A 14977-nucleotide genomic window follows, 5' to 3' on the forward strand; every position below is an offset into this window, starting at 1 on the left:
TTGCATAAATTTTATATAATTTTAGTTGCATAAATATTATATAATTTTAGTTGCATAAGTTTTATTTTTTATTGATTCTTTTCAGTTGATTCTTATTAGAGTTTAAAAAAAATACTTTATGAAAATTTCTAGTAAAGTTTGTAACAAAAAATACTTTATAAAAATTCTTTTTACTATTAAAGTTTTTAAGAAATAAAGACTTTGATAATTTTAGTTAATATTATTTTGATTCTTTTTAGTTGATTCTTTTTGCTATTGAAGAATATCATATTTAATTGATTCTTTTTAGTTCATTATTTTTTCTATTAGAGTTTTATATAAAAAATAGTTTATTCTTTTTTCTATTAGAGTTTTATAAAAGCTTTTTAATTCATTCCTTTTGCTATTAGTTCATTCTTTGAGCTAAGCTAAATTACCCTGAATTTGAAAAGCAATACAAATGAACTTTGATAAGTTTAGTTAATATTATTTTTGGTTCTTTTTAGTTCATTCTTTTTAACAAATCAATACGTTGATAAGTTTAGTTAATATTATTTTGATTCTTTTTAGTTCATTCTTTTTATATTACTTTATTCTTTCAGCTAAATGATTCTAAAATTGAAAAGCACTACAAATGAACTCTGAAAAGGTTGAAAGTTGGCATGGTATCATCATTTCACCCACATAGCATGTGTTCAAAATTTGAGAGGCTTGCGAAAAAAATAGATGCACTTTGTGTACAAAATCGACAGTCTCTTTTGAAGTATCATGGTTTCACACGAAAACTCATGTGTTACAAAGGGATTTCATTTTTTCGAACTTATTTCAGCTCCAGACTTTTTGTCCTTTCAACATGCACCATTCAAATCCACATCATCAATTTTCAACCCTTTTTGACTTAATTTGGTATTTTCCTGCATTTACTCATTTTTTGAGCTAAATGACCCTCAAATGAAAAGAACTACAAATGAACTCTGAAAAGTTTGAAAGTTGGCATGGTATCATCATTTCAGCTACATAGCATGTGTTAAAAAGTTGAGAGGGTTATGGAAAAAACTCGATGCACTTCGGGTACAAAATCGATAGCCTGTTTTGAAGTATCATGGTTTCGCATGAAAACTCATGTGTTACAAAGGGATTTCACTTTTTTCACTTATTTCAGCTCCAGACTTTTTGTGCTTTCAACATGCACCATTCAAAGCCACATCATCAATTTTCAACCCTTTTTGTCTTCATTTGGTAATTTTCTTGCATTTACTCATTTTTTACCTAAATGACCCTGAAATTGAAAAGCACTACAAATGAACTTTGAAGAGGTTGAAAGTTGGCATGTTGTCATCATTTCACCCACATAGCATGTGTTAAAAAGTTGAGAGGGTTACTGCAAAAATTGGATGCACTTCGTGTACAAAATCGACAGTCTCTTTCGAAGTATCATGGTTTCAAACGAAAACTCATCTCTTACAAAGTGATTTCATTTTTTCCACTTATTTCAACTCCAGAGTTTTTGTTTTTTCAACATGCACCATTCAAAGCCCCCTCATCAATTTGCAACCCTTTTTGACTTCATTTGATAATTTTCTTGAATTTACTCATTTTTGAGCTAAATGACCCTGAAATTGAAAAGCACTACAAATGAACTCTTAAAAGGTTGAAAGTTGGCATGGTATCGTCATTTCACCTACATAGCATGTGTTAAAAAGTTGAGAGGGTTACGGCAAAAACTGGATGCACTTCGTGTATAAAATGGACAATCTCTTTCAAAGTATCATGGTTTCAGACGAAAAGTCATCTCTTACAAAGGGATTTCATTTTTTTAACTTATTTCAACTCCGGACTTTTTGTCCTTTCAACATGCACCATTTAAAGCACCATCATAAATTTTCAACCCTCTTTGACTTCATTTGGTATTTGTCTTGCATTTACTCTTTTTTTAGCTAAATGACCCTGAAATTGAAAAACACTACAAATGAAGTCTGAAAAGGTGGAAAGTTGGCATGGTTTCATCATTTCACCCACATAGCATGTGTTAAAAAGATGAGAGGGTTAGACAAAAACTGGATGCACTTTGTGTACAAAATCGATAGTCTCTTTCGAAGTATCATGGTTTCGGACGAAAACTCAACTGTTACAAAGGGATTTCATTTTTTTAACTTATTTCAACTCGAGACTTTTTGTGCTTTCAACATGCACTATTCAAAGCCACATCATCAAATTCCAACCCTTTTTGACTTCATTAGGTATTTTCATGCATTTACTCATTTATTTTTAGCTAAACGACCCTGATATTGAAAAGCACTATAAATGAACTCGAAAAAGGTTGAAAGTTGGCATAGTTTCATCATTTCACCCACATAGCATGTGTTAAAAATTGGGAGGGTTATGGCAAAAACTGGATGCACTTCGTGTACAAAATGGACAATCACTTTCGAAGTATCACGGTTTCGGACGAAAACTCATTTGTTACAAAGGGATTTCATTTTTTTCAACATGCACCATTCAAAGTTTATTATTTTTAGTTCATTATTTTTAGTTAATATTTTAGTTGTGGAGAGAAAGTCTTCACTTTTTCTTGGCATGTGTCCCTTGCTTATATATTGCGCCGTAACCATGGACATTCTTCATCACATACATCACAATGCTTTAGAAAGCTTGCTAACATCATATTAAATGTTCTTACACACAAATCGTACTTAAACAGGGACATAATAAAAATAATAATTCAGATATCCATTACATAAAGTACTGCATAACATGAAGAGACCCTCAAGCACTACTCGTCGTCCGGATTAGAATACCCCCAAGCAGTAGATACTAGCGGTACAAGGTGACGCTGCCCATAATTGAAGATTCTAATCTTGCAGTACAACTCGTATGAAATGTATCCATCTTTTGGTGCATAATCAATGTTGATAGGGTCAAGTGGGGTCTTACCCCAAAGTTTGTGCCCTGACTTGGGCAATTTCATCTTCATATCATCGTACTCCTCGTCGATTAGGGCGGCTGCCATATGAGCCATTGAAGTATTGTCGTTCTCAAGCCTGAACTTGTCCTGAAGATCAATATGGCATTCAGCTAGTATGACCTTGCCCAATTTGTTATATCAACGCTAGCAAAATTTATGCCGCTGCGAAGGAAGTCCATGAGTTTTGGACAGTGCTTGTCACTACTTCAACAACAAAATGGAACAAATGTGTTAAATATATACTACTGCAACAAGTATATTTTAGAACAAGTATAATAAAATCATAACAAGTATAATTTGGCACAATTATAATAAGAATCATAACAAGTATAATAAGAATCATATATAGCAAGTTTCCTATTTCCTATATGCATTTCCTATCCTATGAATCAAAAGAAGCCCCTAATCTATGACATGTTCTCACGATGGCCAATATGCAACTACAAGGAAAATTCCTATGCAATTTTCCTAATCCTCCTATTCCTATGCAATTTTCTATTCCTATGCAATTTTCCTATGAATCAAAGAAAAGCCCCATTCCTATGAATCAAAGAAAAGGCCCCAATTTTCCTATGCATTTTTTCTATGAATCAAGGAAACTATGACATGTTCTCGACATTCCCAATCCTCCTATTCGAATGCAATTTTCAAATCCTATGAATCAAAGAAAAGCCCCAATTAAAACTATGACAAGTTTCGTAATACCTTTCCCACTGAAAGACCATGGCATGATGTTTGAAACAAAGTTGGACGACAACAACATCGCGACAATCGGCCGTGTACTCGAGATCGAGGCCCATGAACTTGTGTTTCTCCTATCGCGGCCATGTCTCGAACACGGAAAGAAAAATCGGGACTTTGGCGTTGTCGTTTGTGTAGACGACATCGAGATTGGTCATGCCATGTGCGAGCACCTTCCCGTAGCGAGTGATTGGATTCATGGTAGATGATGCGGATGGAAGTGAGGGCGACGAACAGTGGAAATAGTGACGAACAGGCGAGAGGGAGGCGCTGGTCTCCTTTGATCTCGCGGTTACTATAGCGATTGATCTCGCGAGGAACAACTTCTAAGGCGCGGGAGTCGGACGGTTTGGACCTTTAGTCCCGGTTTGAGCCACGAACCGGGACTAACAGGGCTCGCGCCAGGCGAACGGTTGCCACCCCCCCTTTAGTACTGGTTCTTGGCACACACCGGGACTAAAGGTCCCATATGAACCGGGACTGATGCCCTAGCCTCATGAACCGGGACTGATGCTCCCATTTTTCCCGGTTCGTAACAGAATCGGGATTAAAGCCTTTTTCTCGCCTCAACCATAGCCTTGTTTTCTACTAGTGTGCACCCACACCACAACATGATCAGGGAGTGTTTTCAATTTCATGCAAACCCTGTCAGCTATGTCATGCTTTAGATCATAGTATTATTCTAGCGTGTACTCGTGTCGTGGTGTGGAAGTTGCACCAGTACCTCGTGGTGCTGGCCATGATGCTCGCCAGTGCGACGTCTCCACGTTCAACCTGCTGAGTAGCGTGTTTGTCCGAGGCGGAAAGAAAGAATGTGGGTGAGCTCGCAAGGTCTGAACTACAAATGGATTTAATATCTTACACTAAGAGTTTAGGTTACTAATAGAATGATAAAACAAGTACGTATCCTAATTTGATGAAATTCGCCGTGTATGAAATAAATAAATTTGATAAGTTGTTATAATCACATTATGTTTTGGAGAACTAAGATATTAAACTTGGTAAGCTGTCATAATTAAAATTGTAAGAAATGAAAAGGAATGGAATGAACTCTTCCTTCATTGATCATCATCACAGATATTTATACAGAGATTCCCATCTCTTGGGAATGTCGGTTACAAGGAATAGACGCCTCTAAGAGGCGTCGATGCGAGAAAGTTGCCTCTTCGGAAGGAAGAGGCGTCTCTACAAGGGAAAGGCGTCCGTACGTACAGACGCATCCGTACGGTGCTTTGGGCACACAATAACTGCCTAAGGCAGTTGTAATCTAATTCTAAAACTCCCCCTTGCAAAAAGCTATGTCTTGTATGTCTTGTATCCTTTGTATAATCTTGAAAGTACTCCATGTAGTTTTGATGATCTCTGAAGTTGGTAATCTCTCCTCCAAAACCCTGTTGGAAAACATGAAGAGAGTAGTGTGTAGGATATGTTGCTAAAACTCCTTTAAACCCTGTGGGAAAATAAGGAGAAAAAGATGCAACATATATTGATTATTGTTTCTTTGATAACTCATATGAGAAAACCATATTAGAGGAAAAACCCATATGCGAGTTTAAAGAACAATAAATATGTCTTGTATACTTCCTTTAAAAACCCCGGTGGGGGAAATAGAAAAGTATGACATATTATATTTGAAGTTGTTAATTTCTCCCCCAAAAACCCTTTGGGAAAAATGTGAGGAGGATAGTATTTGATATGTTGTTAAAACTCCTTAAAAACCCAGTGGGAAAAATAAGAAGAAAATGATACAACATATAATGGTGATTGTCTCTTTGATAACTTATATGAGAAAACCTCGAGAGGATAAAACTCAGTGGTAAGTTTAGAGGACAACTTATATGCCTTGTATACATCCGTTAAAAACCCCGATGGGGAAAATAGGAAGTATGACATACGTTCTTGTGTTGATATTACCTCATTAAAAACCTTGATGAGAACCTTGAGAGTAAACTCATAAAGGGAAAAAGAGTGTAATATAATGTTTGAATAGGTTATAGTTCAGGAAGAGACTCCCCCTGATCTTTGGTTGCAATATTCTTAATGGTATTGCTTTTGCATAACCTTTTTGCATCTGAGCAACACAAGTATTATTATCTTTGTAGATAATAATTAGTGATTCAATAGAATCAATGCCACATGAGTGTTGTATGTGGCTTATCATTCCGTGAAGCCACACATATTTATGTGAAGCCTTATATTTCAGAATGATAGGTGGTTGTAGCCATTAGAGTTTGTTTGTAGATAACAATGGAATGGCAAGTCCACCATATAGGTACATGAAGCCTATTAGTGATCTGACATCATGGGGATCGGATAAGTAGTCAGTATCAGCACATTCGATGATATTGGAGTTTAGATTTTTCTGAAATTTTGCAAATAGGTTAGGTATTTGGTGCATTGGAGATATCGAAAGATACTCTTGTTCCTGTCCACTAGTGTTAGGTCCAATGGCATTGAGATATGGAACATTATGTCCCAACATCTCTTCTCCATCTTCCATGGTTTTGAATGTATGCAACCATAGAGTTTGGATGGATTTGACCCATATTTGAATTTCTCCAATAATGTCTAGATATAGGAAAATTGGTGTACCTAGTTCTTGAGTGAAGGTGCTTGAATTGTAGCTAAAGCAATTATTTTTTTACTTATATCCTTCATCTTAGATTCCGTCTCTAGATGATTACGTGCTTCATCAAAATAGACTTATTCGATGAATGCTCTATTTAGGCTTAATGAACACCTGTGAAAAATCATCATTGTTAGAGTAATCCTTTTGTATAAGGAACTTACTAAGTCGGTTGTACCAAATTTGTTTCGACTATTGTAAGTCATGAGGAGACTTATTGAGTTTACACTATGTATGTTGCGATTTGTATTTGGATTCAGAATTCGAATTCCCACGGGAAACATATATGTCTGAATCAAGTGACACATGAATATATATATATATATATATATATATATATATATATATATATATATGGTCACTATATCTATTAACTGCATAAATAGATGATTTGTGCTGCCATTTGAGACAAGTTATCGGAAAGTGATATCACTTGTATCTCGAGAATGGATTTTGGGTATCTGCGTGAACCCTTATGCTAGAGTCCTTGCTATTGACTCACCACCTTGTTGTTCTCATTCTGTTTTTGGACGAAAACTGGTGTAGGTATTCCTTTTTTGTATACCTTCCTTTATTGAGCAAGGATGTTTCTCCCTGGATTGCATCCTTTGACTAAGCCCAGTCCAAACGAGTGTTTTAACTCAGCCATGGCCATGGTCTTTGGATCTGGATCTTGATAAGGTTGTTTGCAATATGGTGGAGAAGTATATGTCGACAATTGTAGGCTTTAGTTATATGATTCTCCAGAATGTATATAGTTGGTGAAAATATTGTTTACCCTTGGTGACTCTTCGTGGTTTCCCAATACGGTTGAGTCTAGGTATTCCGATATCCCAGTCATTGTGTGCACTATTAAGCTGGGTTGTGGTGGTTTTTCATCCACTGGGTGTATACTACCCATTTTGGGTCTATCAACGTGAAGTTGACTTGCATTTACTGAGTATGAGGGTTTCTCCCTCACTTTCCTTTGATGCTTGCGAGAAGCTAAATCCTTCTTTGTGGCCGTAGTTCTCCCCCTCTTGCTTTGAACAAGGAGTTGAGTGGTTTTTGTTGGCACCTCCACTCTTTCTCGCACAATTGTTGCAGGATTATAGGATTTAATGATATATTTGTAGTCAGTAAAGGAATTTGGCAGGCTATTTGCAATCTGTTGCAAAATAGTTATTTTTTGAACATGATGTTCAATGTATTGAGTATGTTAATTTGAGGTAGAAATGTGTTGAACATTCCCGTTGATTTCCTGGCATTATTTTTTGGTACTTGAAATGTCCCCCTAATGCTTGGAAATCTTCCTCACTAAGCATGCTAGCCTTGAATAACTCCCCCTGATAGGGGCTTGAGGTATTTGACGGAATAATGTTATTCCTCACATAGATCCCAATTTTCCATGAGAGGCCATTGATGTATGTCGCGGTGGTGATATTGGTATGCAACCAAATAATCGCAGATGGAAAATACTTCTAATTTGCACGTATATGTTTATAGGGAGGATACTACGAGATGTAGTATATATGTTGCAGTTGAAACATGTCGGCAGGGTGTAACACTGCATGACTTGTTCGCAACATGTATTGCATGTTTAATGTATGTGCAATACAATTTTGATGATAGAGAGGGAATATTGCGTTTAAATGCTTATCATATCCGTTGCTTTGGTAAAAAGGAGATACTCCTCTTAGTTGTCATCATAGTTTTAATATGGAAACCGTTTTGACGGATATCTCTATATCTTGTAAGGTACCAATTAAATCAAGATAATATAAGTGTTCTCAATTAATACTTGAGTACCCTTAGGGAGTAATTTTTTTGTTTTTTTTTGGCACAACTAGGGCCAATAATTATTGTATCGCATCTAGCGATTGATATCCCCATGTATAGAGTTTGTGGTTACATTGTGCACAAAGATAATTTCCTCTTCCATCGTATTGACCGTCGTCAAATTCTATATATTGAGGTGTAGAATTTTCATGGATGAAAAAGCTTCCATTGGATATATAGAATATACATAATTTTATTGATAGCAAAGTGCTGATACAATATATATTGTGCTTTACAATATGGTGATGACAACAGCAACAATATGTTTTTATTACAACAATATGATGGATGTAAATATATTATCTAATGGAGTTGATCGACTAGTGAAAGTCCTCGAATACGTGTTTGATGCGTATTCGATCATCATATTCTCCGTGTCCTTGAAGTCATGTGGTAGATGGAATTTCTTGGTGTTGCTTGGTTCTCCTTGAACATCTTGCGAACATCCAACTTCCATGTTATTACCAGGTTGGAGATTGAAGTGGGCTTCATATCTTGCTCCTTGGGTTGTTTTGTTACGTCCCATGGATTGCAGGTAGAGGTTTACCAGATGTTTTGGGGTGCGGCACTTTTTAGTGATATGCTTGTAGCATCCACATTTCTGGCATATATTAGTTTTGTCAAACTTGTTCCATGCTACGCCTTTCCCCCTATCTGAATTGTGTGGCGTGTTCTTCTTGTTGCGGTTGCGGTTACCATTGAAGTTCTTGTTTTGGCCATTGAATTGGCCATTAAACTCATTGTTTTCATGAAAATTTGCATGTACTTCAGGGAGAGGGGCAGTCCCAACCGGACGCTGATGACTATTCTTCAAAAGAAGTTCATCATGTTTCTCCGCTTGGAGAAGTACATGTATAAGTTCAGAATAAATTTGGTAATCCCCTGCACGATATTGTTGTTGTAGGATCCTATCAGCGGGGAGCATAGTTGATAGAGTCTTTTCTATCTTCTCCACTTCAGAAGGTTCCTTCTCGCAAAAGCGCAACTTTGAGCAAATCTTTTGAACCGCATGATTAAAATCTCCGATGAATTTCAAATCCTGGAGTCTTAAATGGGTCCACTCATGAGTAGCTTCAGGTAGTATAACTGCCTTTTGCCGTTCATATCGAGTTTTGAGTGCTCGCCACATATTGCTTGGACATTCCTCCATTAAATATTCAGATTTCACTACATGAATATGATTCCTTATAATATATAAAGCACCATATTTTTGTTGCTCGGTTAATTGTGCAACTCCTTGGGGAAGGCGATCCTCAGGTGGTATGAGTGCAGGCGAAATTCCACGGGATGAAAGACTAACTTTAACATCCATAGCCCATGTAGGGTAGTTATGTCCGTCGAGCGCAAGCTCTTCAAATTCTTTGACGGTCATTTTGTCCTACATGAATGAGAACCAGAGATTTGTAAATTTACTTGTATGTAAATTAAAATCATCATGGTTATGCTGTAATAAAATTTGCAAAAGTTGTGAGTTCATGTGAAGGCTTGAAGTTTGTTTGGTGTAGATCTCAAACATCTGTCACTACACTTTCGAGATATCACCAAATAGGGTCTGTCTCGTATCGAGATATCAATATTTGGAGTCGGTCTCGTTTTAAGTTAGTCACTTCACAATTTTTTTGCATATCAATTCAATTCGAATTAAGTCACTTTTTGCCTTTTCGTCATTTGGACTTAATTGATGGAGAATTGATATTTAATTTTGCAAGAAAAATAAATCTCAATTGCAAAAAATATATTAGTGTACCATTTGTATATGTTATAGGGATTGCAAAGCGCAAACACATTGAACATAGAATATATTCTAAATATAGCTTTGGAATAATCACTTAGTTTCGTAAATATAAATTTCAATACAGCCAAAGCTTGAACTACAATGTACAGCCTAAAAGCTTTATGTACTATAGAGAAGCATGGGACTAGTACGTGAAGTATTAGACCAGAATGCAAAACCAATACATGCCACGGGGCTATTTTCTGCATACTCAAGACGCCGGTCTTTAATGCAAACTGCAAGGACCGGTGCTCGATTGACAGAAAAAGCAGTATTAAAATGCAAATTCCCGAAGGCATAAGGTTTCCCGTGCTCTGTCTTCTTCCCTTCCCGGCCATGTCTGTTTCAGATCGAAACAATCGCCAAAATTGGAGTGGACAGGACTGGTGAGGCCGTCCATCCAAGCTGGTCGTTGTCCTCCGCCGCAACCTTATTTGGCGGAGCCGCAGCGAGGAGTTGAGCGCCTGAGCCGGGTGCGGAGGCGGACGCGGCGTCACGAGGACCAGTGATGAAGGCCTTCGCCTCTGGAATCGATGTCCGTTGCCCCGGGCTGGGCCGCAACCGCCGAGCGTGCGTCAGACCGCGCTTGACTGGGTGGTTGTTGGCGCTTGCGAGCGTCGTCGCTTGGGTGCGTCTCGGCTGCCTCCAGGCCGGGAGGAGCAGCGCCAGCGTACGTAGGCCGAGGGCGGTTGCAACGGCCGCCTTGAGCGCCCCGCACTGGTGAACCACACTGGTGGCTTTGGAGGCGTTGCGGAAGATGTCGTGATTTGAAGCCGTTGCTGCCGGCGACATCGCCACCGCGAAGTGGTGAAGAAAATTTGATGCGGTAAAGCATCATTCTCTTACCTTCTTCTCCTGCTCTGAATTCTTCGTCTCTGTATCGAGTTCGCTCCGCCGTGAGCGTGTTGATAACGTGTAAGAAATGAAAAGGAATGGAATGAACTCTTCCTTCATTGATCATCATCACAGATATTTATACAAAGATTCCCATCTCTTGGGAATCTCGGTTACAAGGAATAGACACCTATAAGAGGCGTCGATACAAGAAAAGCTGCCTCTTCGGAAGGAAGAGGCGTCTCTACAAGGGAAAGGCGTCCGTACGGATAGACGCGTCCGAACGGCGCTTTGGGCACACAATAACTACCTAAGGCAGTTGTAATCTAATTCTAACAAAAATTATGATTGTCTCAAGATGGTCGACCTGGATTGTACTCCCTCCGTCACGTTTTAGAAGGCACAGTTAAACTTGCATGTGTTTCCAAAATAAACAAGGTTTAAGGCATGAAAGTAATTACTCTTATTAATTAGTACTAGTACTAGTCATGCATGCGCCCTCCCAATTTGTTGCTCAGGCATTAGTACTAGTATTTTCTCAGTTGATTAGGCGCATTAGCATCTACACCTACTACATCTCACAACCAATCGATGACTACCTTGGTCTTAGAGATTTTCAAGAGTGCCTTCTGAACCGTGACGGAGGGAGTACTACCTACAAGATGACTCGGTGCACAAAAGGATAACAGGAAATTATATAATGTATGAACTTTTAGGTAACATATCTTGGCAATGCAAAAGATCCAAATGATGTGTGACAAGTAAATATAGTCAAATTAAAGAGATGTCTCTTTATTTAAACAAGTCCAAGCAGTACATAAGTCAAGTAATTCGATGATAAGAAATTTTGAGCATATACATCTACACTTCGATTAGTGCATGGCAGGAAGAGCACACGAATAACCATGCACATGACGATGAAAATAAAACAAGCTGGAACATGGCACTACAATTGGATTGCATTACAAACTATATTAGCAAACACAATGACACGAGACTGCATATAAGTTGCAGAATAGTAGAACAAAGCCAACATAGATGGCCCCATAAGTGAGTGCAAAAATGGTAGAACTGCACACACATTCATTTATTAGTTGCTTAATCAGAAAAGAAAGTGGACATGAGAGTAAGGAGGAAAAAAATAAAATCAGTGGTAACTAAAAGAACCTATCTTTGTGGCATGCATCATGAGAAAAACCATATCAAAGTACGAACATACATGAACTAACCAAACAACCAAATGTTCGAGAAAAAATACATATAATGAACCAACCGAACTCCTTCCCACGCAATCGATCCTCTAGATGCCTCCATCGGTGGACCATAAGCTGCTCACTCACATGAATGCTTCTGGAGGGGATCAATCGGAATCTAAGCTGCCAAAAACCGAGTGCGACAAGTCACAAACACCAGGGGAAAATACGGTCGATGACACAGTCACCGACGCCTAGCTCCACCGGTTGCAGCAATGGTTGCAGTAAAATCTCGTTCTCATCACAATCATGCTAAGCCCCTCTCTACACTTGTCTCAGGTCAAGTGCTTCATCATCTCAATAAAGCTATCTAAATTACTCATATTGATCTCTACGGGCCATTTTGTTTTAGTATTACAAAATAGGAAAATGTTTCAAACTAGACCGTATATTTCAAAAACACAAGAGACAATGGTAAAACTAAAAACTCCTTTGTGTGTGATAAAAAACTCTAGCCTCTACAATCTGTCAATAAAACCATCAAATCCTAAAAATTGTTAATCCATACATGTTCCCAACTTTTGCCTCAATTAGAAACAAGGTAAACAACATAACTTGGAGTGCCTCTCTTGCAGTTAAATTGTGTCAGTGGTATAGAACAAAAAAACTCACTTGTACTTAAACATGATATCTTGGAATGCCTCTCCTTCATATTCCCCAATCTACTCGAACAAGATAGGTATGATCAGCTCTATAGAAAGCAGGAGCATGTGTTGCTGTGTGAGACAATATTGTACGACACTGCTTTATGTTTCTGATAAAAAAAATTGAAACTGAACTTTAGTTTTCGCTTTTGAATTACATAAATGCACTGACAGATCAAACAAAATGATAAGGGAGTAAACCATATTTGTAGAATAAACTCCAGATCTAAAAATATGGTGGACAGTCTTCATGGATGCATGTCATTATTATCCTGCTTGTCTAAATGATGAGAGAAGCACCAAATAAAATGTCTACGAAATGCCAGCTAGCTACAAGATACAAGTCCAAAGTCCAAACCATGCTAGGTAATTATTGGCCTTTAAAAACGAATGGTCTTTAACAAACCAATCTAGAAAATAATTATGCAGTTGGCATGGATTACTACAAGTTAAGCTAGAAGCAGCAACACCAATGGGACTACACATCACGAGAAGCAACCATGCACAAACAAACGCAAGAAAACCCATAATTATGACAAAACTTGGAAGTTAAGGCGAGCGAAGTTCTATACGGAAAGGAGAGTCCAAAAGTTAAGTTTGATGGTGCTAATTTTACTATCTACATATAACAATGCCTTTACCAAAAATCATTTATGGATTTAATATGGTGGGAGGATTCTGGATAGTTGGCCTCACCATAAATAGATCCATTCGGTTGTGCTCGACCCGAATGCAATAGTAAGATAGCAAATAAAACACAATTTTATTCGGATGTGAATTATTTGATGCCACATTAGAATTAACATATTTGCATCTATATTTGTAATAACTAGTTGCAGATTGGTAGTCAAGTGGCTCAGCTTTAGGCTGTAGGCATAGAGTGTTGAAAATAATCTTGACATGTGACTTGTGCACGTACATGTGTGCTCGTTGTGTGAGTATTAGCCGGTCTATGTATGTGTGCATGGCTGAGTAGTCCACGTAGTTAGAGCAACTCCAACCGGTCGACTCAAACAGACAGCACTTTTGTCCGTTTTTTGTCTGTTTGGGTTGACGTTTCGCTCGGCATCCGCTCGGTTTATGATTTGGGTCGATAGTGCACCCAACGCGCCGACCCATATTTACACGTGTGGCTCGCCTCCCGCCATTTTTGAACACATATGCACACACTTTTTCATAGTTTCAAGCAAACCAAAATAGGAAGCATGGTTTCACAACCAAATAAATTTAGATAGTTTTACAAGCTGAATAAAAATTAAATTTGTCTCAAATACTTGTGAAAGAAAGATGCATCTATTGGTTGCCAACATGATCCCACATATGCTCACCCAAATCATTTTGTAGCTGCATGTGAGTTTTCCAATCACGCATTACATGATGAAATCGAATGAACTGTTCAAACGTTGCCCATACTCCATGTTGAGGCACAACATTCTCACCGTGAAACTGAAACCCTTGATCGTAGGGATGTTCCGATCGCTCATCTTCTACGATCATATTGTGCATGATCATATAAGCAGTCATCACCTCCCATGGTTTGTTCGTGCTCCAAGTCCTAGCAGGATACCAAACGATGCCTCCATTGAGATTGCAAAACACCAAAGGCGTGCTTGACGTCTTTCCTAGCACTCTCTTGCTCCTGGGCAAATCTTTTCCTCTTCTCTTCGACATGGTTGGGGATTGTTTTCACAATAGTGTTCCATTGGGGATAGATACCATCACCTAAATAGTATCATTTGTCGTAGTTGTGGCCGTTGATGGTAACATTCACCAGCGGGATGTTTCCTTTGGCAAGCCTTCCAAACACAGGCGACCATTGAAGCACGTTGATATCATTGTGTCATCCTGCCATGCCGAAGAAAGAGTGTCAGGTCGAGAGATCTTGAGAGGCCACGGCCTCAAGTATGATAGTGCAAGCCCTGACATGGCCCTTATACTGCCCTTGCCAAGCAGAAGGGCAGTTATTCCACTCCGAGTGCACGCAATCTATGTTGCCAAGCATCCCTGTGAAGCCCCTGCTAGCATTCATCGCCAACAAGAAGGTTGTATCTTGAGCATTGGGCTACCTCAAGTACTCAGGGCCAAGCACTGCAATTACAGCCTTGCACAACCTGTAAAGTGACTCTAGGCACGTAGTCTCGCTCATACGAACGCATTCATCAATAAGGTCACTGGTGAAAGGGTGTGGATGTTGCTAAGAGGGGGGTGAATAGGTGCTTTAAAATAATTATGGTTTAGGTTTGAACAAATGCAGAATAAAACTAATGTTTAATTTGTCAAACTCAAAACCTAAAACAACTAGGCTCACCTATGTGCACCAACAACTTATGCTAAGCAAGATAA

The sequence above is a fragment of the Hordeum vulgare genome, chromosome 2H (genome assembly GCF_904849725.1).
Source record: "Hordeum vulgare subsp. vulgare chromosome 2H, MorexV3_pseudomolecules_assembly, whole genome shotgun sequence".
Classification (NCBI taxonomy): domain Eukaryota; kingdom Viridiplantae; phylum Streptophyta; class Magnoliopsida; order Poales; family Poaceae; genus Hordeum; species Hordeum vulgare.